The following is a 27,279-nucleotide window of genomic DNA, read 5'->3' as shown; positions in this document are numbered from 1 at the left end:
GAAGAGGCAGCACAAATGATTCCTCCTCCCAACCTGGGAAGGAGATTTCCTCTGGAGTCCCGTGTTACAGGTCAGGATATGAGCACAGCAGGTTTAGAGCAGGATGCAGGACCAGGATGGGGGCACAGCCTGGCCACTGCCACATCCACAAACAATTTCCAGAAATTCCCATGGACCCACTGAGCCCTTGCTCCTGGCAGGGACTGGCTGCTGCTCAAACAGCCACAGGAACAGCCCTCACCCTGCATTTCCAGGGATTTTAGCACAATTGCTAACCCCACACACAGCACAAGAACCCCCAGTGCTTTTTGCAGTCCCCACAACCCCATCCAGGCAGAGAAGCTGAGCCTGTGCTCAACCAAAGCTGTGAGTCAGGGTGACAAAATCTCATCCTTCCTGTCCCCCAGGCACCCTTGAAGGCTCCATCCCAAATGGAGATTGGGATCACAGCMCAGGAAAGGCTGGTGGGCTCCTTTCTTGCAGAACTGGCTGCACCCAGACCCAGGCATCTGCTGGAGAGCTCATAATGCTCTTTTCTAACAAATTTGGCCAGCAAACCTGGTACCAGCTGCACRAGCTGTGCCTGGGAGCCACACAATTAATTTGCAATCCTGTCATTGTTCATCACTAGATGACAGCAATGCACTTCTGTGCACGCCTGGAGCTGCTCCTGGGGCACCACTCTGGGCAGCCTGGGGAGGATCTGTGACCTGGCTGCCTGCAGGAATCACAGCTCCACCTGAAAATTGTGGGGAGAGGATGSGCTTGGGGAGAGAACTCTGTGTGTGTGAGGTGCCACAGTCCTAAAGAGGAGACATCAGGAGAATGCAGATGAAAATAAATAGTGGTGGAGCTCAGGATTTATACCAAAGAAGAGACTGGAATATTGCCTCTCAGGTAAATATTAATCTTCTTAAAAGAGCTTATTAAAGGAAACTGCCAGTTCACACATTCACCTTCATGACTCTCATAAAATTCCCTTTTTTTTTTACATAAGTGAGGGAAGTAAAGAAAGTAATAAACATACAATAAACATTTTTATTAATATTCCTCTATCATCACAGGGACAGAGGAACATGTCCAACACAACTTTCCTGCATCCTCAGCACAAGTTCTGCTGTGTTATAGGGCAGAGACATGGAAARAGAAACTTCCAACCATGTTATTCCATAAAAGTGTCCCTGCCAGGAGCACACACACTGGCTGCAGGAAAGGGGTCCCACAGCAGGACGGAAACCATTCAGGAAGAAGGAAAACAAGCACAAAACCCCAAGCAAATCAGACTGGATGCGTGACCAATTCACAGGCAAACACTGCTTCATCTGGAGCAAGTTATCATTTAATCCTCCAATCTCCACGGGAAGGCAGCCTATAAATTTAGTTGCACACATATRTATGTACACCCACATTCACATAAATCCTTGTGTGAGAACAAGGAACGTGAATATCTGCAGCTTCAGTAATTCCTTGCCCTTCTGGCAAGAGAAGAATAATTTCTTGTTATTTATRTCTATGACAAGCCATTTATTTACACACAGTTTTTTTCACACTGCCCTTTTTTTCCTTCTCACCTGAAATTTTGCCTTTGCTGTATAGTTTTTCACTTATGATAATTATTTTAATTCATAAGTAAGCTTTAGGGTAGACAGTCTTACAGAATATAAATGAAGCCCTTGACCACTTGAGGCCATTAGACACTCCATGACAAGGAAATTATTTATGAGCAAGAAAAGTTCGTTTTCTCTACCTGGATCCCTGGTAAGTGGGGAAAAAAAAAACCCAAACACAAAAACCAACCAAGCATAAAAACTCCACAAAAAGAAACTCCAACAGCACTTCAAACAAATTAAAAGAAACAAACACCATCCTCCCCAACCAAAACCAGCACCAACCAAGCAAAAAAAAACCCCAAATCAAAAAGTAACTCCCAGCCCAGCTATAAAGGCAGAGGAAATGGTTCAGCAGAGAAAAAGGAAAGACTCGTGTTTGCATTGCTTCTGAAGTAACAATTTCTCTGGATTATCCACTCACAAGTGTCAGGGAACCAAGTCTTGTTTCTCTCTCATTTTAGTRTAATAATCTATGGTTATTTCCTCCCAGAATGGGATCATCAGCTAACAAGCTGGTCATTTTGTCCTAGTGGAAACCATCAGCCAGAATCACTCATCCTACATAAAATATCTTTATTGAGTTCCCAATACTATAAGAAGAAAATCTTCTTAAAAGAGCTTATTAAAGCAAACTGCCAGTTCACACATTCACCTTCATGACTCTCATAAAAGTCCCTTTTTTCACAGAAGTGAGGGAAGTGAAGAAAGTACTAAACACACAATAAACATTTTAATTAAAGGAGTAGTGACGACTGCCTGGAAGGAAAAAAAAAAAAAAAAATAATTAAAGGAGTAGTGACGACTGCCTGGAAGGAAAAAAAAAAAAAAAAAAGCAATTTTCAGCATCACAATTCCTTGAAAGGTCTAAGAGGACCGAGTCTGAGTTCCCACCAGGCAAGATCTGTATGCACAGATACCTGAAGGCACAATGAAAACAACAGTAGCTGCCCCAGGAGGTAAATGCCCTATATTGTTTTGTCAATTTTTTGTCTTGCTGAATGAAAGAGAAGTGGGCTGTTTTCTACAAGAGAGGTAGAATGARTTATCAGAATTGAATCTTTGAATATTTTAGCAAAGCAGTGAGAATTATTTTCTTAATAATTGGACCTCGTAATGAGGTCTTTAAATGAATTTCATYCTAGGACAGCCCCATCATCTTCTAAACTAACCTAATTAGTTCTTCACTAAATGAACCCAGGTGGCTTTAAAGCTTGTTCTTAACCCAAACACTTTCCTCTGGTTTTAGGATTGTGCACAATTTGTTTTATCCATCAGTGCAGCACTCGATCCAGAAYACCTTCACTTAACTGCAGAATTGCCTGATGCATTTTGTGCACTTCTGTKCTCCCTCCACCTGCAAATTTCCCTGCCTTGTGTTCACTCCCCTCCCCACCAGCAGCTACATKTGCCCCTTAGACCAGAGATTTTCTCCAGGAAATCTTTTTCCCAGCAAGTGTGACTCTTGTTCCTGCAGCCAATTTGGTATTTTGTATTTAGGAAAATGAAATTCCTTAAGGAATCAGGAGACAATGTCCCCGTGCTTTAAGGATTCCAGTGATGGGTAGGGCACTGGCTGTTCACTGTAATGAAAGAGAATGTGGAACTGGCCTCAACTTTTGCAGCTCTTCAGGGAAGTGTTGTTGTTTTCCCTCTTTAAATAAATTTCGTGCAGACGACAGGTGAACTCCAAGTGCAACTCCCTCTGTAGGCAATAAAGCATCTGATGGAATTTCTGCACATCTGTGAGTGAAGTGATATGGATTAATCAACATATATCATCATCTACATGGGAAGTATTAAAGCCTCCCTTGGACTGCTGTGCAAGTACATCCTCTTGACATTATTTTGATATTCACATCTCAGCCTTTATTTGTTCCTCATCTTTCGGGGTGATGGATGAAGATTGGAAAAAAACAAATCTCTGCAAAGAGTTTTCATTTGAAAAATATTTGCTCCAACCTTGCACACTGCACATCAGGGCTGATAMAACCAGATTAATTTTCTCCATTGGTTTTCATTCACGGAATGACAGGGAAAAGTGGTTGTTTCTCGACATTTCCCATCCCCACACCTCCAAATGGAAAATATGTAAAACTGCCTTTTTTTTTTATTATTTTATTTTCAGAGAAAAGGTTTGCTTTGCCATAAAAATCTCCATCTGGAGTTTGTAATTAGTAAAAAGTTCCTTTTAACTCACAATGGGAGTTTGGAAAAATGTGATTGTGGAGTCATTTTGACAATATGGAAATGCATAACCGAAGTACTCCAAAATGGATGAAATCTTTACAACAGTGCCTTCCAAACTTATTTGTAATGRGAAGGAAGTTCAGCAGACATCAGGTTGTGATTTGTAAGTCTKAAAAGATATAATTTTTATTCAGTAGAATACATTTAAATAAAATCATTTTAAAGGTCACAGAACTACAGACGAAATATAGTGGGTTTTTATCAACACCATTCTCTAGCTCAAATAGCTATTTTTTTTATACTGGTTGTTCCTTCTGGATGAATCTTSTTCACCTTAAAACTACTTTTCAGCCTACCTGCCTAAACAAACGGGCCTATTCATCAACTTACAATCCAAAATGTTCCCAATTATGAACGTGGTTCAAATGCCAGATCAAATCTTTCTAAATAAACCTCCTCATAAATCTTCGTGGGTAAACATCTGCCATGCACCAAAGTGAACTGAAGGGAAAAGGAGATCCGTGGCCAGGCAGACTCCTGCTCTTCTCAATTTCCCTTCACTGGTTCATCTCTCTGGTTTCCTGCAGCTTGGCAGAGGCAGAAGCATTTSTAGGAGCCAGCTCTGACTGCATTTGGGAAGGTTTTCATGTCAAAAAAAAAAAAGAACAAAKTCASAAGGGAGATGTTTTGAGACAGACACATGCACCTGATGAAATGCCACCAGGATTTGAGCAGTAACAAGGATAACAATGAGAAAAATGCCAAAGTCCAAACCTGGCTGTGATCAGAGTGACTAAAAGAGCAGGTAAAGGGGTTTAATCCTGTCCCTGAGCAGCAGCCAACCCCTAACAAAGAGAGCTCAGATTGAATTTCTGCACTGCAGCAAGGACTGCAGGTACCAGAGCARCCACTGTTCCCAGCACTGGAGAGAAACCACTGCACACAGCAAACAGATTCAGCTTTTACACAACCTCCCCAGCCCCTTCTCACGTGCATTTCTCTGCTTAAATCAGTGGGGGGATGAGGACGGACTTGTCTTGTGGCAGGATTGCAGTTTTTTGGGATGACTTGGCAGGGAAGAGRGAAGAAAGGGGCTTTAGGGAATCTCAGAAGCCACCAGAAAGCTGCTGCTCCCCCTCAGCAGCTTGCTTCCATTGCTCTGACAACTCACATCTCTATTGCTTGTCAGCTGCAGAATAAAACAGGACATCTTCAGCAGCAAAAATGTACCCTAATTGGAGTTTTAGAAGAAATTACTTGCTTAAGAGCTCTCTCAACACTATTAGGAATACACATTACTTTTTGTTACAGCACAGGAGTGTTTAGGTAGTAACAGCCTCTTTTGACTAAATTTCTCTCTGTATCCTGGCAGTGTAATGTTGATTTAGCACTGTCAGTTATCTTAGAATGGTAATTCTGTCTTCCAGCTGGGGAATAAAGCTTTAATAAAAATATTTATGGAGCATATGATTTTTCCTAACGATGCCTAAGTTGGGCAGGCTCAACTTAGAGTAGCTAAGCAAAATACCACCCAAAACAATTATAATCAATTCTTTTCAAATCTATCAGCAGTTAGACTTGAGGCATTAACAAATGCCAAAGTGGGAGCACTTAGAGCAAAGTCACTGAAATTAAACCARCGTAAGGAAGGAGATGTACTAATCAGCAATCTGAAAGGTCTACCCTACAAATGCTTGGACATCTGCACCCTAATGCCTTATGCTGCTTTGCTCAGGTCTTTTTGAATCAAATGCTCAAAAAGTCACTGCWCGGCAATTCCAAGAAAGTGACATTTAAAAGCGTGGTCAGGGGAAATAAAGTGAAATACAACAGACAAGGCTGAGCAAAGAGCCCATTCATCTTTCACAAATGAGCAGGTGGAGAAACCAGGGCAGACTTACAAAAACAGACAAAGGAGGAACCAACTGAGCAAACCAAGAACATATGGTCCAGAAATGCCATTGCACCATCTGCCTCTGTTTGTGATGGAAATGGCAGGGATGGGASTAAATCCATCCTTTGGGCAGAGGATGGACAGCTCCTCATTCCCCAGGGAATGCAGCTCCCTGAAACAAGAAACTCCAGGAAGAACTCTTCTTGTTTACTTATAAAAACCTAATGTTTCAACTTCTGGCTGCTCTCAATCTAAAGCTTTCCATCTTGCTTCCATCCAAATCCCACATCTCACAAAACGTAACTGGCAGCCCTAAAATCAGGAATAACTTGCTGGAATAACTAAAGTAATCCTTCCAGTTGGCTGAAAGGCAGCTGAGACTTTCACAATATTCACAGAAATGTTTACCGAAAAAAAAATACCCAAACAAACTAAAAATCGGTTTAATCAGCAGTAACATGTTTACAGCTTGAATGTTTTTTTTTTTTTTTATCCAGGAACCAGCAAAGAAAATCAACGAAAGGATGAAATGAATGCTGTTCCCCGAGGGCTGAGGATATTTTAGAGGCAGATTATCTCCAACTTTCTCCATAGGAGAAGCGAAAGACGATAGCCAAACCTGATTCCATAATCCTATTTTGCAAAGTGYAAATACTCATCAAAAAACTTTTGAGAAAGAACAGCATTTGCTTGGCAGCTAATCAAGCAAGAAGAACTGTTTTTCCCTGGGAATGATCAATCCATTGTTGCAATGTCAGCCTTTATTTGGGGAATACACCATAGCACACCCATGCAGATGTGCAGGCATGCAAACTATTCTATCTGACAACTGTCATCTTCAATTATTCTTCTCCTGCCTACCTCATTCTTCTTGTCTTAACCTGTTGTAGTGAATTCTAAAATCTCCCCTTGGGATCTCACCATGGTGTAACAGTTCCTGGCCAAAAGRGATTCCAGCCTGTCTCAATTAGATCTGTGACTTGGTGCAGCCATCACACAATTGTACAGGAACAGCTGGAAAGAGTGGAAATGATATAAAATATAAGTGCAGCCCAGGGAYGTGCTTCTGTGCATTTCTAAACTGTAATTGCTGTAAATTAAAAAYTATCCTTAAAATTACCCATGAGTTCTTAAGCAGCAAGTTCAGCATAATCTCACCCAGAAATATTAAAAGAGGTAACAGTGGATCCACTGGTGTCCTTCTTCCAAAACCGCACAGAGATTAAGCTCTGATAAAACAGGAGCACCCATGGACTAGAGCAGAGACCAGGCAGCTACTACAGCACTGAATTTGTGTCAAATTCCTGTGAAAAACCCACTGGGAGATGAAACAACATTAATCCATTTTCAGCTGCTTGGAAATCAATCAATAGATTTGTACTATTGACAAGGAAGGATCAGCCCATGTCTCTCGAAAGAGCTGCTGATTTGCTTTGCAGAACAGCAGCTTTGTCTTTTCAGGAGAAAATTTTCTTTAGTTATAAGTCCAAGGAATTGTCTGTGAGAAAACAGATCAGCCTGATATCCAGCCAGGTGTCTGCCATTAAAGACTGATTCTTTAATGTCCAATTCTGTTTTGAATCCCAGAACACAGGAAAATTCAGGAACTTTTCAGCAGCGTTTAATTCTCTTTCCTTCACGCCCAAATTGACTATTCTGTTTAGGAAGATTGCTTCTTTCCCAGTATCTTCCCAAGGAAACTTCACCATAATCTGATTGAYACASAACCMTTGTCCCCTTGCAATCAACTTTGCCAATAATTCCAGATCCATAATCAATGTCTGTGCTTAAACCTTTCCCACTTTGCCATTGGTTACATGAGCAGCACACCCAACACTCATATTTACAGTACAGTAAACAGATAATTGATGTGAACTTCACACACAGCTGTCCCTACAGGACCTCAGTTATCCCTGAGAAAGATGGCTTTATAATGGAGAAATTCTTGAAAAGGTTTTTTGTCTTCACAACTACCAAAACAAGTAGACTCTGTGAAAGAATCACTCCACATGATTTGATTTCAGAATTAAATCAGAACAACTGAAAGATTGCAGGGCTGTACAGTAATTAAAGTAGYGAAAAGCTTTCAAATCCTTATTTTCTASATTTTCCTGTATTGRCTTGRCCACCAGRAAGTTGTAGTTACTCTGTTTTAAGYRGCACCTTCCAGTGYTCATTTRCACACACTCACTGCTCACTGACACATTTACAGGTGTGATGTTCTCTGCCTCTACCAGCTGCCTTTTTTTGACTCAATAAACCCCACCATAAATTGACCTATTCTGTCTTAGTTAAGTCAAATCTCCTTTACAGTTATAACAGGCAGCAACRTTTAATTACCCACTTGAATTTATTAATTTTCATTTAGGCCTGCTGTCCCTCCAGCTCGCTGTGACTGATGTGGTCCAGGAAATCATTTGTTCTAAAGAAGAATAAGAGTCCTTGGCATTTGTAAGGCAGTTATCACCACCAGGTGCTTTCACTGAAATCACAGGGCAAACTGCTCCTTACAACTGCAATTCATACCAAGCCTAATTCCCAGCCTGATGGAAATTCAATGTATCATGCTGCACTGTGGAAGAATACATTTGCCTGCCTGGTTTCAAGGTTCATCTTCATTAGGGCTTTTATTCCACAGTTAGCTACAATCAATCAGCTCTACCTACACAAGGCTCTGGTAACAGCCTTTGTTTCAAATCATCTCTACCTGTAATTAATGCATCTTCATTGTCCTTGAGGGAGAGCATCTGTTTTCACAGATCATGCTAATGCCTGGTTAAATACAACCGTCTTTACTGTTCCCCAAAACGTATTTGGCAGATCTTAAAAACAGATTGTATCAGATTTTTCAGGAGGTTTTTACAACCCTTTTCCTATGTGCTTTATCACTCCCTCTGCAGATCTCAAGCAACGTTTTTTCTTTTCATTAACTGACAAGGAATTCCATCCTACTGCCACTGCCTGGAGACAGAGCTGCAGTATGAGACCTTTACCATTATTATTTTATCATTATTCTCATCATTATTATGCTAAACTACAGCCACAAATATGCATGAGATGACCATTAGCATCCCACTGGTATTGAGCATGGTGAAAGGTGAAGATAATTAGTAAAGGGACACCAAAACTTGCAACAAACCTGCATTCCTCAGTGTAAGAGTTTCAAGCCCGTTCTGTCCCTGAAATTAAACCAGCATGGGAATTAATAAACACCACACTGATCTTCACTGTTACACATCTGCTAAAATAACAGAACATATTTAACAATCGATATCCCATGTTTCTGGGAGATGCTTGACACCCACTTCCCATCATTCCTTCCACTCTACAAGTTGTTGTACTTTCAGGTAAGATCACAGCACCATCACCTTCAGAAAATTCACAGCTTAGAYAGATAATAAGAATGTAATATACTTGAGATGTTTTAGCCTCATATAGRATTAAAAAGAGCACAGACTCCAGGAATTGTTGGTTAGGGCATTCGGGGTTGAGCCAACACAAATCCATTGTCAAGACAGAAATTATATTTTAACTGCMAAGTGAAAGAGGATAATTCTAATGATCAGAGATTACAAAGGTAACAGTCTTAGACTCAAATAATCATATTGCCAGCAGAACCATTTAATGGAAAGTATAGCTCGTGATAGAGTTTGATAAATAGCATCTCATTAGCAGAGACTCGAGGAGCCAGAGGTTAGTGGGAGTTAGAGTCCAGCCAGATTTGTAACAACRTTTTCAAATTAAACCATTCATTCAGAACAGCCAGACAAACTAAAAGCTGAGTTTTACAGCTCCTGTACATTTGTTACCCTAATCAGTACCAGCCATCATTTTCTCCAAAGTACACTGCAAAAAAGAATGATTTCCCCTCTCCCCCTTTTACATCCGTACAATTGTCTGGTGTTTTCAGGTAAAAGCTTTAATTGTCAGTACGTGGCAAGTGTAACAATGGGGGAATTTGCACATCTGATGTTTCTTAAACAGGAAGCAAGCCTGGCAATCCAATTAGCTGCCTTTCATGGTAACCCTAATTTCTAACCTTGGGTAAAACCCTTTCATGTAAACCACTTTGTGCTCTGAGCTCCAACTGTGCCTGGCATTTATTTGTCACTGTCAAAAAAAAAAAAACAACCAAAAAAAACCCAAAAAACCTCAACAGAAATGAACATATTTTACCTCTGAAAGTTAAAAAGTAAGGCTGTTACAAACACAGCTAATAGCTGCAAGAGCGTTCACAATCCCATTCCAAGCTTCTATTGGATTAGTTATCGTAGACTTAGTGCAGGCAAGGATTATTGAGCAATCATTTGACAGGGATTTTTGTTAGGGAAGGGTCTGTTAYGAATTCAGACACCCAAAAAAGAGCAGCTGCAAGCTAAGAAGATTTTGAATCATCCCAGTAAGAAAGCAAAAAAAGCTCCAAGTGATCTCCCATCAGTGTCCACCTCCAGCAGACAGAGTGAGGCTCTGGAGCMTCAATTTTGCCCAAACCATAGAGCAGAAAGTGATGAAATCCAACCGGTTATCACTTCAGAAACTGAAAGCAATTGTGTTTAATTCTTTCAGGAATTCCTGTGTGACACTGAGTGGCACCGACCTGCGGGTGAACTCACCTGAAACCTCTGAGGCAGCSAAAAGAGACTGCACAGAAAACAGACCCTGGGAGCTACAAAGCTCCTGGCTGGTTTTTCCTGAAAGACTCGGCATGACAAGGATCACATACAGCACTCACACATCAAAGAGTTCCCCAGCACCAGGCACAAGTTTKAAAGCCAACTGCAGCACACAAATACACCTCCCTCCCATCCTGGTGTCTTAACTTGGACTTGAGSCTTTGAATCCACATCACAAGTTATCCATTGCTTTGATTCAAACAAAGCACTGAGGGCATATGCACTTTGCTTTCATCACATAAAATAATCCTTAGCTTCTATCAAATTAACTTGTTTTATCCTAAGACTGAGTGATCCATGGAGAATGAATAAACTTTTGTCCTCCCTYCTGTATCTGTAGAGAGATGACACATCAGGTTAATATTTGGTGCAGAATTAGGTCCCAAAACCGTGAGTTGCTAAAGCAAACAAACAGAAAGGAAAATAAACAAAAGACCAGGCAAAACAATTGTAAGAGAAAGTAAAATGGTTACAGCCCTCACAAACTTGTCAGTACAGCCTTCCCTATATTAGAACTATAATTCAGTCCTCTGAGCAGCTGACAAGAGCTGCCTCAAAAGCCATCCGCAGTTCTCAATTTTTTAGATTCCTGGAAGTACTTCATATTRCATTATTTTCCTTCTGTGCGACAAAGTCAAGAGCACTCTTACATACAGCAAGAACAGAACAAAACTAAATTACCTTTGTCTGCAATTTCAGAAGGCTTCTCTAAGCTCTTAACAGACCTGAAAACACAGAGCAACACAACGACTATTCAACCACTGCCTTCCTGTATTGCTAAAGGCACCTGTTTACCAAATGCTAATTGGGGTTAATCAGGCTTCAATTAGGAGAAGCTCCATTTTCCCCTTTTCAGATCAAAACCCCCAGTAGTTGTAGCTTGTCCAATTACCCTGTTCTAAGCAGAGAAGAAGCTGCCTGTCTGTTTGAAGTGAACTTCTGCCTTGCTGACCATTTCGATTTGTGACTCAGAGTTTGTTCCCTGCAGTTGCTGACTTGTCTGCTGCAGTCACAGAATCATCTGTGGACAGTTTTCTGGTAAATTCTTCCTGGGTAGTATTTTACAAGCGAAGTAGATGTATTTTTGAAGTAGCACACAATTTTGCTAAAACATTCTGTTAAGTCATGTGTAATTTTTTTAATTAAAATGCCTTTTTAGTAAGGACAGTTTATTTTTATAGGCAACTCCTTCTTTTTAACCATAAAAAAAGAGTTCCTAACAGTTTTCATGCTTTGATAAAGATCATTATATTCCTTTTCAGGTAGTTAGCAATGTTCTTGTTGTCTACAGTTTGTCTGCTTGAACTTCATCAAAACTGCAGTGCAGGCTGGCCTGCTGCAATGATCCATATCCTACCCAGAYTCTCTTTCTTGTCTGATAAAATATTAAATTATATTTTAAAAAAAAAGAAGAGAAAAAGAAAGTGAGAGTTTTGTTTTATGAAGCCATCCAAGTTTTAAATTTTCAATTTTTACAAATAAAAAGATGTCCAGTTCTGGAATAAATAAAAATGAGCTTAATTATTATGAAGATAAATGAAYTGTAAGTGAATAATGTTGATATCATGGGTACCTGATTTGCAATAATTTACTCATTGAAGAACTGTAAGCCAGATGATTTGCATTAGAATGGGAAAGTACTTTAATTCAATTATGGAATTACTATTGGGTGATTAAAGACTGAGAACAAATAACAAATAAGTCTGAGTTAATTTTATTTATCTACCAGCTCCTAACTATATGACTTAGCAAGATTGGCATTTTAATTAAACTTGTCCCTATGGGAATTTATCTGGTATTGCTAAAAGTAAATATGTACAGGAATTCACCAAGGAATGACCTTGCCTYTCTAGGAGTGGTTTGGGATTGGGAAGCAAGGCCTTGTATAAAGTCYTTTTTCAAAATCATTGGGGCAAAAATCTTTCATGAACTCAGGTTAYAAAACCAAGAAGAAATATCCCCACACTCTCACTTGGGACTTTTATAAATAAATTAATAGAAAACTGGATGAAACACAGAACAAAATAAAAATTGGGCCATAAATCTGTGGCTGCTTCTCACTCAGCACGGGATTACAGACGAGGAACGAATGCCTTGCTCCTGTGCTAGGCTTTAGATCAAAGTGAAAAGTTTTTGCTATCTATTGGGAACCTGGCTTAGTCAAGGAGGTGTTTAGTGATATATAGTTCCAGGTTTCTGTTCCTCATGCTCCTTCAGGCTGCTCCCAGGCCCTGAACATTCCTTGGCTCTGCTCACCCCTGGAGAAATAGAAGCTGGAAGTTACTACATCCTACAGATAGGTTAAATTGTAAAAACCTCTTTATTTAATGTACTTATCCTCTCATTTGTCCCCTTGGCACTCCAAGGTGATTGTTAATGAAAGCCACAATTCTGCAAAGTATTATTAAATCTGCTTAATGGGCAGCAATTTGCATTGAATGTTCATGTGTGGTGTGAACACTCGTACAAATCCTCCAACACCACGAAGTTTTTGTTCAAATCTTGGATTGCAGTTGTTCTTYTTGGCATGCTGAAGGCCACTTGGCAATGGCTGGGAAGCTGGAGTGTTTTGATCACTAATTATAACTCTGCCATAATTGCATTACTGGGCTATTGACTTCTCCCTCACCCCATCTCTTTAACTGACTCTGTCATTGCATCCCTGACAGATTTTAACAGTTTTTTTGGGGCAGCTGCCTTTCTATAAATGCTCTTTACAGCACAARCTATGATGGGCCCGACTCCTCGAGTCACACAACAGACCAAACAGTAAAAACCCAGAATTYTTAATAACAGCAATCATTAGCATACAGTGGTGTCCCAAGGATAAAACATGGGCCAATGTGTAYGTGCATTCAAACCTGGCATTCACAGTATTTTCCATTAAAAGACATTGGCAATTTAAATATTTCTGGTCATTTGCTCTTATTGTACCAATCACATTTCTAATTTCTCCCAGGCTCTTCCAAGAAAATGATTTAACACACAGTGCAGATCTTCCATGTAAAAAGGACCAGAATTTTTTAATTATGGTCGTTTCAAAGGATCTAATAGCAATAAGGTTCTCATAAATGTTCAGATTCTAACAAGCTTCATAGCACTTTGCAAAGAGTAGCAATCATTCAGCAGAAATGTTAGAATGCCCTTTATTCCCTTTCTCTATTTCCCAGCAAGCATCCCAGGAGAATCATGAGTTTTAAATTTGTTCAGGCATGAAGGGATTGTGCTTCCCCTGAGCCTTTGTATTATGATAATGCATACATAAAGGTAAGTTTTATTAATTGGAGATCTATCCACAGGGGTTACTGCAACAAAGGAGGCAGGGGAAAGGGAACAGAATGGAAGAAGGAACAACCCCACTGTGCAATGATTCCAAGATCCAAAATTCAATCCTGATGTACTCCCCTTTGAGCCTGCACCTCTTTACTTGTGCACTGATTTAATGTGAACTCTTCCAGGCAGCACTAACTTTTTACAACTCACTCCAATTTATTGTCTTTTAAAAAAAAAATCAATACTCCAAACTCACCTTTGTACTTATCTTAAGAATTGCTCCCAGGCAAGATTGGAATTCATTACTGTAGCCTTTGCATAAAAGCACCGTGAGTTCACACTCTGTGCCTTTTTAACAGCTCTCCCTGCCTTCTTGGTGCCAGGAGCACAGATGTGATAGATTCCTCAGTATTTTCCTTATTGCTGTCAAATCACACTCTATTTCACTCTTTCCTATTTGTGTCTTATATCTGTGATCCTCTCATTATTGCTTTCTTATTTCTTCCCACATTTTAATAGCTGAGGGACACACAAGGCAGTTTTGACGGTGCACAAACACGAGTAACCTGTTGCACAGCTTTTCCCCCATCCCCAAAGATTCCCAGCTGTAGAGCTGAGTTTCTCCACTTTGGGAAAGAAAAGCCTACGTGACAAATGCCCTCTTGCTTTCATATCAGCTAACCAGGCTTTGGAGGGAAGGAAGAAAATAAAACGTGGTGTCAAAGCCGCTCTCCTGCTCCATCACTCACCCGTGCTCCGAGGACAATCTGYGAGCCCTGATTTGTTACAGGAAATGTCATCGTGGAAATGCTCCATATTCACCAGAGTAAATGAAAAAGGCCCCTGCATCGAGCAGATTGACCTAATTATGCTGTCACAGATTTGTAGTGGTTTCAAGTGAGACACCCAGAGAGCCCCTCGGGGCAGAGGCCGGTCCAAAGACAATAAATTCTGCAAAGAGCCCTGCCAGGTACCAGCACATGTAAAAAGGGGAGAAGAAAACAACTGGCATGGGTTGGGGACTTACAAATGAGCCTTCAAATGTACTTGGACAGGTTAGAGATGTTCATTAGGTAGCAGGCAAAAATTGCACTTTAAGGGAAAATAAGCAGGTTTTGTAATTTTTAATAATTCAGCATTATATTAAGAAATGACAGCAATAACAAATTTCCTTCTAAACCAAGGCTACTTGTCTCGAATTTTACTTTGGAATGAAAAGCTAAAATGTGGTACTCAGGACAAAGTTATAAGAAAATTTTGTTTCCGGTTTCAGCCACCAAACATGGAAAAACCCCCCAATACTTACTTGGATCTTCTGTTGTGCTACAGAAAACAAGATACCAAATATCCAACAAAGATCTCTTTATACCTTATTTCATATCAATTCAATGGAACAGCAAACAGCAGACCAATAAAAACCAAATGCTTTAAAATTTCTGCAGCTTGTTGAGTTGCTGCTTCTGTCTCTGATGCTTAAGCAGAGCCTTTCCACAGTTAAAAAATGAAAASACTTCAGAGTCTCTTCCCTCTGTTTTCTGCTGGAGACTCATTCTCTTTCCAGCTAAAGGGCATGAGCGGAGTGTAACTAAAATAAACTTTGTAGGATCTGATAGCTGACAGCTGTAGTTGTTAAGATGAGGTTTGACAGGCTTTGGGAAAGGCGTGCAGCGACTTCAGGAAATTCCAGCAGAATCAAAGGAAGCATGAAATGGGATCACTCTTCCCTCCTGCTCTGTGGCTGCCCCATATGCTCTGGGTATTCCCAAAGCTGGCTCTGAGCAGGGAATGCCCTGGGCAGCCAACAGTGTTTGTGCATCAAGCTGCAGAGGAGGGAACTGGGCATTTGACAGATTTCTGTTTTGCAGGAACTGAGCAGGCTTGGTCCCCTCCCTCCGTTATGTTCTTAGGGCGTTCTGTGATGGAAATGTGTTGTGCAGCACATGAGGGCTGGTRAATAAATCTGACAGCACCAAGCAGAGCTTGAATCAGGGATGTCTGTCTCATTCCACTCTCAGCCTGGCAGGGATATTGTTTTTCATGTCATTCTCACTCACATTTGTCTCAGTGTCACTGGAGCATCCTGGTTTCCTGTACATTCACCTGGTCACAAAGCAATGCCTTTGTGTTTAACCTCATGCCTCTATTATCCCATTATCTCCCCCACCCAATCCAGCTGGAATGGAATTATTCACAAATTTTCATCAAAMCCTCCCACACCTGCCAAATATCAGAGAAAGAATAATTTATTAACAAAAGAGCTGGCACGGTTGATATCTCCTCAGGTAGCTCCAGCCCTGCKGGCCCTCCGAGTTACCTCTGTGCTCCAGCAGAAAACAATAAGCAGCATTCCATTTCCTAACCTGACAAGTAAGGGCAAATTGACTTAGAAAGTTTAATTACTTTTTAAAAAAGAAAATTCTTATAGCATTGGTTGCCATGGCAGCACATTCTCATTAGATGGCTCAGAAATGGCAGTATTGAAGAAACAGCCTATCTTTGTAACTGCTAGTCCCACAATAAAATATGATTATTAACTAGAAATGCCTTTTGCTGTTTGGAACTGCAAATGCAACAGCCAGGGATTGCTTTTGCAATGGGAATTTGTGTGCTCATAGCCCTGTGAGCTGCTGCTGTGGCTCTGGGAAAGGAAAGAGCCTGAATTCTGTTTTGTGTATCATGTGGCAACAGCCATGGGTGGGTTTGGAGAATTGGGAACGGCTCACAAAGTTTGATAACTCAGAGAAATATTCCTATGAATGTCCTGGTCTTAGCTTTTTCTTAAAACYTACCTGGTAACTTGAGCATAAATAAAGTGATGAGTGGACTGAAATTTCCAGAACTCAGCATGCAGTTTCTGCAGCACAGATCAGCTCTCCCAGCACAATTTATGTTGGGTTTCTACCAAGCACTGCTCCTGACAGAGGGACTGCAGTCACTGCTGCAGTAAATCACCAAATATCCTGAGCAGCCAATCTGCACCAGTGGGGAAAGCCACTCTGAGTATTTCTGTATTGTTAACATTCTGCTGTGATGAGCTGCATGAAGAAAGATTGATGCATCAATTGCATTTTGGGCTGATTTGGGAGAAATAAATCATCTCTTATCAGCTGCACCAGTGCCAAAAGTCCACACAAAGTACAGCACTGCCTACCCACAACTCCTCAGCAGATTTCCACCAACCAGCACCTATTTARACTCTCTTTTAGTTACTCATACAGGGTTTGATAACTGCTGTCTGTCCCAGGGAAGGAGAAGGTCCCAGAAATGTTGTGAGGCTGTTGTTCACCTGGGCTGACCACAGCCCTAGATCACAGTGACACACGGACCATGCCTGACATTTATCTCCTAGAAATCAAATGGATGGGATTAAAAACCCATCCAGAATGGGATAACAACGTGCAGAGCAACTCAGGAGATGGAAGAATAAAAGGAAAATATATGTGGGTCMCAGCTGGGCCACCCAGAGGTCAAGCAGGTCCCTTGCCCAAAGGAGTGAAAATTCACGAGCATAGTTCAAACACAATGAAGTAAACAGTGAAATCATGAGATGGGGTTTTCAACCAAAACCTGCCARGATCCTATTTATTTTCAGCTATTAATGCTTCAAAGTGGGAAATAATTGAGAATTTTTGCTGCCTGTTGTTTAACTATAACATCTGGATTGTTCATAACAATTTGTAAAATTACAGAGCAGAGGAAAGTAATATTTGGGTTAAGATTAAACAACTGGAAGGAAAAAAAGTCCCCCTTACTCATTGTATTGATTTTGCTCATTGAGATCATCAAGATCCTTTGGCTTTTTTTAAAGGAAGAAAACCACAACTTGCAGCTGAGTAGTGGGGTTTGGAAGCAGAAGTTTTTGCTTTTGTTCTGTTGATAAACACTTTCAAGTGTCTTTCAGAAGCTGACCTGAGAATCTTAATAGTAAGAACACATTCAAGGAATAAAGTTATCCTCCGTATTGATGGCTTTGAAATATTCTCCACTATCAATTTGGGAAAAAAAAATTAAAAATCATGCCAGGGTATGCAACAGCAACAAGAGATTTCCTGTGGAAGGCATTACTCTCCTATTTATCATCCACAGTTCAGAAGAAACCTTTTCGGGTTTTGCTTTTTATGAAGACTAGGAAAGAGCTTGTCACACCAGCACAGTGTAGCAAACACAAATGGATATTGGATTGCTCCTTTAATGCAAAGGATGAGCAGATATTCATGCAATATTTATCACTGAAGGGCAGGGGAAGCAATCGATAAYGGTTTCCCACGTGGGCCATTTTTCTCATCATTTTATAGAACAAATCCAGGTCTCTGAATACGTGAAACACGGAAAAAACTCACCCCTGCAGTCAAGGCCATAGTTAAAACTCATCTGCTTCTACTGCCCTGCTTTGAGTCTGAACTCTTGCTCTGGTTTTGTTTTGTCCAGCACATTCCATTTACCCTGAAGCAGAGCCATGTACAGGCTTCTGAATTTCACCAGGAAAAAAGCTTACATAGAAAAATATATCAGTGCTCCATAGCTCGGGTTAAAAAAGAGAAAAAACAAACCTGAACAAAGAAAAAAAMCMCACCTACACCATGACYTGAAAGTTGGGAATAGTCAGATTCYTTATCTGCATTAATCTCCTTACCTCCGAGTCCTCATTCTTTCCCCACTTCCCTTCCTCCTCAAATCCACGATATTCCTGATGCTAACAAAATTCACCAGTTTCAGCTAATTATTCCAAATTTAAAATAGGGGAAAGATCTAGGAAAGGAGATGAAAGCACCCAAACAGGGACAATAARAGGTAATTAACCTTCATATTTATTTAATGACAGGAATCCTTAAAAATTGGAATTGATTTGTGTGGGTTTCATAGCATGCACTGTACCTCAAAAAAAAAAAACCAAACGAAGAAGTTATGGCGTATTTTGAACTGAAGTCTTAATGATAATTCATTAATAAAAATTCCATCCAGGGGCATTTCATTATTTGACAGCTACAGGGAAGGAGAGATACATCCAAACTGCCTGCAGTTCAGCAAACAGTTTCTCTCACCCTCAGAGTGGGTATCAAACCAAACYCTCGGGTTTCAGAGTTTACAAAAATCTCTAACTTTTCTTAACTCATGAAAAATAACATTTGGCAAAATGTCATAAGTTTGTTTTCTACTGCTGTTTTGAGRATTGCAACAATAAAGGTATTTCCTTGAAGTATCAATTTAATTAATTTCACAGCTCTTCTCATGGTTTCCCTTATTGCTAGCAGCCTTTGTACTTGAGCAAACACAGAACTCCTAGAATGAAAAAAACTGTTAATTTTTCCAGTTTTTAAAGAAGCCAACAAGCAAACTTTCATTTCAAAAGCTTAAAAGAAAGACTGGCGTTATTTTCCACTCACATGCATGAGCATAATCTAGTTTGATCACAGCTCTAGAAACTTTCAGGACTGAACAATATTTCTAACACCTTGACTCTAAAGGGATTTTCTTGTCAGTGTTTTCTTTTGTTTGCAAGGTCAAGGTGAGGACAAAATCTGTTTCCCTGAACCTGCTTTCCTTTCTTTTCCTGTGATTAAACGCAACCCTACCCAGCCAGAAAACAGAGTGGAAACCTGGGCACACATCATTCCACTGCCCTTTCAGGGTGCAGGCAATGAACAGCACTCCAAAGGAAGCATCCTGAGCTTTGATTCTGCTGCCCCACACCCCACAGCACTCAAAGCCCACCCCGTCACTCCTCAGCAAATATTTTTGCTCCTTATTGMACCTCCAACACACCACGAAAAAAAAAAAACCAGTCTGAAATCTGGTTAAAACAGGAATTGTCTTCAGCACAGTAAGCTGAAGTCATTATTTATTTATTCCCTGGCAGTGYAGGTGGATAATTAGCACATAATTTGAGGTTTCCTAGGCATGACAGTCTGCTCTGATAGGTACCCCTGGCCCTGATTAAATCTCTGCCTTGGATCTCCCAGCAGCACGTCATGTGAGAAAATTCCAGGCTCTGCCAGGATCAGGTTGCTGTCTTGAAGTTTGAAGCCGTCATGAATGACTGGGGAGAGGGAAGAATTTTAGGATTAATTTAWTTTAATTTTATTTTATGAATATTTGACAAAAGGTGCTTGGGAGAATATTACTATTTTTATTGAAAATCCACAATCACTTCAGAGTGCTTTTGTACGTGTCCAGAAGTGGTAGTGGAAGGTAGCTGTGTTATTTATCTGAGATCTCCCAGGGCTCACACACAGAACTTTCCAGAGCATCCTCRCAGCACAGGAGATGCAGGACAGCTSYTCTCACCTYCTCTGTGTCCCAATCATGCTCATGCACACACCAAAGAGTTTACCTTGGGATACTGGCAAGTGCATTTCCTAAACCCCTCTGTGGATATGGATTTGATTAAGGCACCCTTGGCAAAGCCTGGCTCCTAGAAACCAGTCCAACACCTGAATCCATTGTTATTCCATGGATGTTGAATAAATATCACCCCAAACCCCCATCCCAAAACCTCACCCTTCAATAAACACACTTTTTTCCCTTCCTTGCACTGACCCCCTATTACATTCCAGGGGCTAGCTTKCCGAGGACAGGTTCATTTGCTAATTCATGAATCATTATTGCTTTGAGCCTCCGAGCTAGCATTTTTACGAGCATGTTTCAAAATGTATTTGATTGCTGTTAGAAATCATTTCAGTTCACGCTCGACAGCCAGGCCAGCCTAAGCCAATATGCTCTGCCTGGCACTGTGCAGGGATGTTGTGAGAATTTAATTACTTACTGCAAGTTGCTGTGCATATGGTGAATTTTAAATGTGCTTTTTCTATTTTTTTTTTTTTTTTTTTTCCTCCAAGATAAAACCACCCAGTTGTTTAACTCCAGGTTATTGAGATTTCTATCTGGCCTTTCTGATAAAATTGTTTCAGATTGCACACCCTACAGAGAACAGCATGCTGCCTTTTCCTATCCASGAGCCATAAATGCCATCCAAGCCAAAGTGAGTCCTCTTTGCCCTTCTGAGAGCCTGAGCTGAATGTTAGAGATTAGATTTACTTCATTGCCTTCGTGTAAGAAAGCTTCTGGAAAAACATTTGTTTTATGTGATAAGGTACAACCAAACATGGCTAGAACAGAACTTCTTAGGTCTGGCAGCAAGAGACTCACCTTGGGGAATGAAGGGAGGGAGGGAAGGATGGATGGTGCAGGTGTAAACTGCAAAAACACATTTAAAATAGTTTTTACTTGTCACCTCCTTCTCCACTGTCATGATGGTGTTGATGCTGTTCTGCTGTTTGGCCTCTGTGTGACATAAAAGCTCTGTCACATTTTGTCACCCTGATATTTACACACCCTGTGTGTCTTGAATCAGATTTCTGTGTCTTGAATCAGATTTCATCAGCACATTAACAAGAGGAGGAGGAAGAGTTTCAGAATGTCTTTTATTAATATATAGATGATATGTGTATATGGCACATTAAACCCACAGGTTTTCATGAAATCCCCAAATTAACCAATCAGGAGCATAATTTTCCCGAGCAGCCAGCATTTTTGTACTTGAGCTGAATCATCAGGTGTATGAAGGAACAATTTTGTGAGACAAGATGATGCTCTGTGCATTTGCCTCATACTCAAATTTATCACCCCTGCATTTATCAATGCAATTCAAAGGAAAAGAAAAAAAATCAACCTAAAGGTTCACTGTTTTGACTGTGCTCAGGCAAAGGACTTAAAAATTTACTTCAAAACCCCCAGAATTCAAAACCAGGTCTTCGATAGGTTTTATAGTTACACAGAGACATAGAAAGAGAAAAGCCTTGTGTCAGCCTGGCCTGATGGATAGCAAAGAGGGTCTCTGATTCAAAGTTAAGAAAAGTGATTTGGCTCCAAGATCAAAACATTAAACAGGCCCCTAAGAGATGAGAAGTGTCGTGACTTTTTTTTCCAATAAGGCTGAACACAACACAAATCCCTTACTGCCCCTCAGGAACCCACTGAAGCTCTGAATTTCATTTCCTTTCAGAAAAAGAAGACACAGTGCAGTATCCTGGGCCTYGGTATTATGAGAGCTTGAGACTGTGAGGTTAAAACATGACTTGGACATGCAAGGATATATTCTGAGTATTTCAGACACAAACTCCAGCAGGGCTATCATTCCAAATGCACCTCTCCAAAGAACAAGGAAAAACATTTTCAAAATGCCTGTGTCACTTTAATGAGCTTACACTCTGCTCTCAAGAATGATTCAAAATTACTTTCACCATCCAAAAAAAGTGGAGAAAAGTGATTTAGGTTCAGATTCACAAAAATATTTAACTACTTACTTGTGGTAAGTTGGACCTCAAGTGATCTGCTTGATTTGCATTTGCCCCCTTGATTCAGATTATAATCTCACAATTCTCCTTTGATCAGCAGCATCAAATACCCAGAATTTGTCTAGCCTTGATCTCCTCTGCAGGGTGAGAGTGGCCAGGTCAGCACCTCATCCAGAATCATCCTGAGTAGTCCCAACATCTTGCTAATTGCTTTTCAGTATAAAACAATCAGCTTTGCAATGAAAATAGCAGTTTCTTCAGTTTAAATGCATCATTTTGCTGTTTAATTTCCTCCTTTTTGATGATAGGTGGCACCAGTTTCTACTCAGATTGCCAGTGCCTGAAGTACACACAGAATTTCAATAAATTTTGGCAAATGTTTCACTGCTAACGCACCACAGCACTGACCTGTGTGTTTTGGAGCTCTGTCAACAGATTAGGCAGATTCCACTGCAATAAATCGCAAAAGCAGAAAAACCTTTCCTAAGTCCTGGTTTTAATCTCTTTATTAAAGCTCAGTTATTCATGTAMAGAACTCAGAGCCTGTGAATTGCTGTGTGCCAGCTCATGTTTCCCAGGTYGGATGGTGCAGCTCAGTCTTTAACCCCCACTTTCCCAGTTCAAGGGAATCCTGATGTTCCTTCTCCTTCCCATCACATTCCTTTTACTCTGAGTTACAACACTTAAACACRTTATTTTCCTCAAGACCTTCTTGTCCCACCCAAAAAATCATCTTACAGCCTGCACTGATAGCAAGACAGAGACCATCAGGAAGCTCTGCTTGGCTTTTCTAAAATAAATGATGTTGAACATGTGGTCTAAGGAATGTCACATCACTTTGGTGATCATATTTTYACTCCTAAGTTCTGCAAATGACAGAATTATTTTTGTTATTTAAAAGGTTGTTTATTTCCAATGCAGGTCATCTGCATCAATGACACACCTGAAAGAAGAGATACATTAGAGGTAAAGGTTGATAGAAATAGAKCAAGCCTAAAAGGAAAGTTGAAGARTATAGTTAAGCAGTAAARGTGAGCTTATGGTAAGAAGAATGAAGTGCAGAAAGGCCTTGCACTAAATTTGCATGAGTTTTATTTATTGTTTTTTTGGATTATAGTTATAGACACTGAAATAAGCTCTCAGGTTAGGAATWTTTCATAAATTGTAGCATAAAGAAGAGGGGTTTGATTGCTTGTTTGCTTGCTTTTACCTCAACATTATGGACAGGAAAATACCTCTGTCCTTGTTTTCTTGCTTCAAATTCCAGATAATGAGTCAGGATGCAAAGGCAAGTCAAACTGATAAAGGTGCTCAACTCCATTAYAGCAACAGACAGCCAAAACAAAATAAAACAATGACCAAACCATTATAGGCCAAAAAATCATTATCACTGCCACTCAGTGCTCACTTACAGGCACACATTAACGATTCACAGTTGATTCATGAAGATTTATTGAACAAACTGGAATACGTTCTTCCCAGTGAAAAATCTGATGCTTAGGATAACTCGTGCAGTACAAACGTTGTCAGATGCAGAGCTGCTGACAAAATATTTATACAAACCTGATTTTGCTGGCTATTATTCACAAAGCATTGACTCTAGCAAACATATGGTACCTTTAAAGGTGATGTTTCTCCTTCCAAGAAATGCTGGCCTGATTACAATAGGGAGTASAGAATGCCTTGGCTTGGAACAGAGYGATGTTTCTGCACAGAGTCCTCAGAGTGGAGTTACAGAGAAATGTGAAAGAATGCAAAGATTGATCCTGAGGGTGGAAGTAAATTTGCCAGGGCTGTATSAGGCCATTCTTTCTGAGGCTGGGGACCTATGGCCAACCCTACCTCCTCTGGGAAAACCAGGGAGTCAATAGCTACTCTTCCACTTAGGCACTGTCCTTGCAGAAAGTGGGAAGGAAAAAGAGTGTGCACTCAGGGCTCACCCAGTTGATTCAGCTGAACCAGAGGGGTGTAAGAGAGTCAGGAACACGGCCACATGTCCCATCCTGGTCACTTGATTTTAACCCACAGCCTCCTCCCAGCAGGAGCAGCAGGGAAAAATGAAAGGGAATGGGTCGTTTCTCAGATGCTCTCTTCTCCTCGATCACAAATTGCAAACTTTGTCATACACACCMGAGAAACAGCCTGGCTGAGATCCAAAATCAATGTTAAAACCAGCAATGTATGTTTTATCCCACTGAGCAGCTCAGGAACCCGATGGGCTCTCACCCTGCTATCACCCAACACAAGACATGACACAAAGCATCTGCTTGTGCAGTTACAAAGTTGTTCGATGGTGACACAAAAAAAAAGCACGGCAGTCAGCTGAGAAATATATTTTAAAACAGGATGACAGAGGTCAGACTAAGAAGGGTGTTAAAAAAGAGTTGGCAGCAGTTATTCACAGTTTTTTCCCCATAAGAGAACTACAGGGCATCCTATGGAATGAGAGGCAGTGGGGCTGAACTCTCAGCAATTGTGCTGAGAGGAATAAAGATTGTGGAATAAAGATTATTCCATGAGGTTGCTGAGATATCCAGAGCTCCAAATGGGTTGGACACACACAGGACCACTGTAATTATTAAATCTGCTGCTGCATTGCTGTGGAGACTCTCACTGGGGAAGGCCTTCCCTTGAGAAATTAGGGGGACATATGATGAAAGGATCATTCTACATTTCCCCTGCATYCTGTTTCATTCTTCCAAACATCAATTATTGACTGTTTTCAGTGATGAGATGCTGGGCTATGCAGAAGGCAGCAGTTTGTGCTGTTACAAATCCAGTTTTGGGTGTGCACACTCAGGGCCAAATCTCTTTTGAGTGTGTGCTGATGAATCTCCTCTGACATGCACAGAGCTCATCTGCTCCACAACATCTCACAGTCTGCTGCAAAGGGCCCTGTGCTCTCCTCAAAACCACCTTTCAGAACAGATTATGTGCATTTTAAAATTTAAAATGCACATATGCTGTGCCATTCTAGTTTTCCTTTGTGTGAATCTTTGAATTTTAATACACATGTGCAATGATAAAACATGCAGCTCATGTCAGCAGTAAAATGCATAGTAATTTATTAACTTTTCCAGTGTGAATACAAATTGATTTGATGATGTGCCACATAATGAAAAATTATTTGCAGTCACAACTCGCATTCTAGTTGCTGCATTTTTTWAAATTAAACATTACAAAGGGTTTGAAAACTGCACAACACTTGTTGATGGCCAATAGGAAACACTAATACTGTGAAAAGTAATCAATGCTTCTAGAAGACTTTGAAGACACTCTTGATCCAGAAATTATGTTTCTCAAAAGCAGGTTGCCATATATGGTTTCAATGGGTCTTTGTAAGCATTCTTGGCCCAAACCCATTGTTTTTATTTAAGACAACCCCTGAACTCAATAACTTTAGTTACATGTCATTAATGTTTTTGTAATACAAGTCACTGTRTTTTGTGGAGCCGTTCTGAAATCCATTATAATGTACTAAAAAAGTCTCTGTATTTCTCTGTTTCAAATGCCATTGATGGCTGGGGCATTGTGCAGTCACAGCTGAGATCTTCACACAGCACAAGCACCCCACCTCCTTACAGAAATGAGGAGAGTGTTTGAAATGAACCAATTATAGAAGAAAATGAAAATATTGATGCACTTTGTGCCAAATCCACTGGTAATTATTAACTTTATAACTTCAGTATTTACTCTTGAGTTCCTTTGGTTCACCAGGTGAGCAGGTTCCGTCTCCAGCAGAATGTTTTTGGTGATGAGTGTTTCATGAATGTCCTGCTGACCACAGAAGGAGCTATGAGTGCATGATGCACACACTTCAGCACACCAGGTTCCCAGTTTACATATTTTCCATGCATTCAGTAGTCAGAGCTTTCACCTCAAGTCCATTAATATCATACACAGGAAAAAAAAAATCGAATTGTGTGACAGCGATCTCTTGAATGGGTCTTCCTGTTAAAACAATAAAAAAGGTTTTGTTTGGGATTCTTTCCAAAGAATTAAGATGTGGTGGCATCCAGATCTAGAGACGTGAAGACCTGATCATTCCTTGGTTTCTGTCCAGCCTGTTAGCTAGATCTTCTCATTTGCAACACCATCTTTTATCTGTGGTRTGACCTTTACCATTGACTTTGATCAGCACTGAGCAGCAGGCAGTCAAAACAGCAGCAGGCAAAAATAGAACATCATTGTTAGAAACACCTCCAATCAAGTGAATTCTGATCGTTGCTCTTCCTCCTAAAGCCTCTCACGAAAAACCGAAGGTATTTGTGGCCTAACTGAATAATAATATCCCAAATTCCCTCTGAACTACAACTTYCATCACAGTCCTGCTTACAGCCCAAGTCCCTGGATCCCAAATCAGGCCATAATGCACTTCTGTATGGCTGTTAATGAACCATTCCAAATGAACACTGGATACTGAAGGAATTACAYGCTGTGTAATTGATCTAAAGAACAGATTAGGACTGGTGCTATTTCATTAAATCTTATTAGCTCTGGCTTAAGTACTTAAAATTGCAGCTGTCCTGTGTCAGATAGATTACACCCCTTGTCACATGGCAAGTGAGGTTTTCATCTGCTAGATTACAGTTTTTATAAGGAATAGGCTGATGAAAAGGAATATAAATGAAGGACTGTGAAGGCTTCATCTTCAGACACATTGAGCCCCAAATTATTAACTGAACTGAGATAGGCAGCTCAACACCTTCAAAATGTGTATGAAAACCTGTTGTTGGTTTCCATAYTTTGGTCTCAGACCTCTTCTATGGAACCTGAGATTGGTTTTTTGGATGTGGAACAGCCCTAAAGGGTTGTGATAGGTGGGCACAATAGAGATCTTATATGATTGGAGAGGAATCCAGTGAGTCTTCCCAAAACCACCAACTTTTTCTTTTGGTTCCTTCTCACTGAAGCTGAGCACGCCTCAGGAGCCAGCAAGCCAGTAAAGGCTAGAGGACAGTTTTGGCTGAGGAACAAATAGATTGTACCAAGCCAAAAAATAAATTCAGCTTGGAAATAGTCTGTAGCTCTCAAAGGAGAAAGAGCTTTTTATTACCATAGGATTCAAACTAAATTTTAGGGACCCTGAAATGCTTGGAAATGCATATTTTTTCCTGGCTTGCCTGCCTTTTACCACAGTGTGCTAGACTTGATGGTTTTCTSACCTTCTATTCTTTTGTCCTATGACCTTGTATTTAGCTCCATAATCTCCTGAATCAAACAAAATAGCATAGAAAGCCTTTGATCTGAATTTTCTCTACAAGGCATATTGCACTACATTGAATACTTTTCATGAGATGCAGCGTGCTGCACTGTGGGAAACAAGACTGAAAATTTGAACACCATTA

The sequence above is a fragment of the Malurus melanocephalus genome, unplaced genomic scaffold (genome assembly GCF_030028575.1).
Source record: "Malurus melanocephalus ecotype Western Australia unplaced genomic scaffold, MMel_1.1 scaffold_102, whole genome shotgun sequence".
NCBI classification, from domain to species: domain Eukaryota; kingdom Metazoa; phylum Chordata; class Aves; order Passeriformes; family Maluridae; genus Malurus; species Malurus melanocephalus.
Note: the sequence above shows the minus strand (reverse complement) of the source record.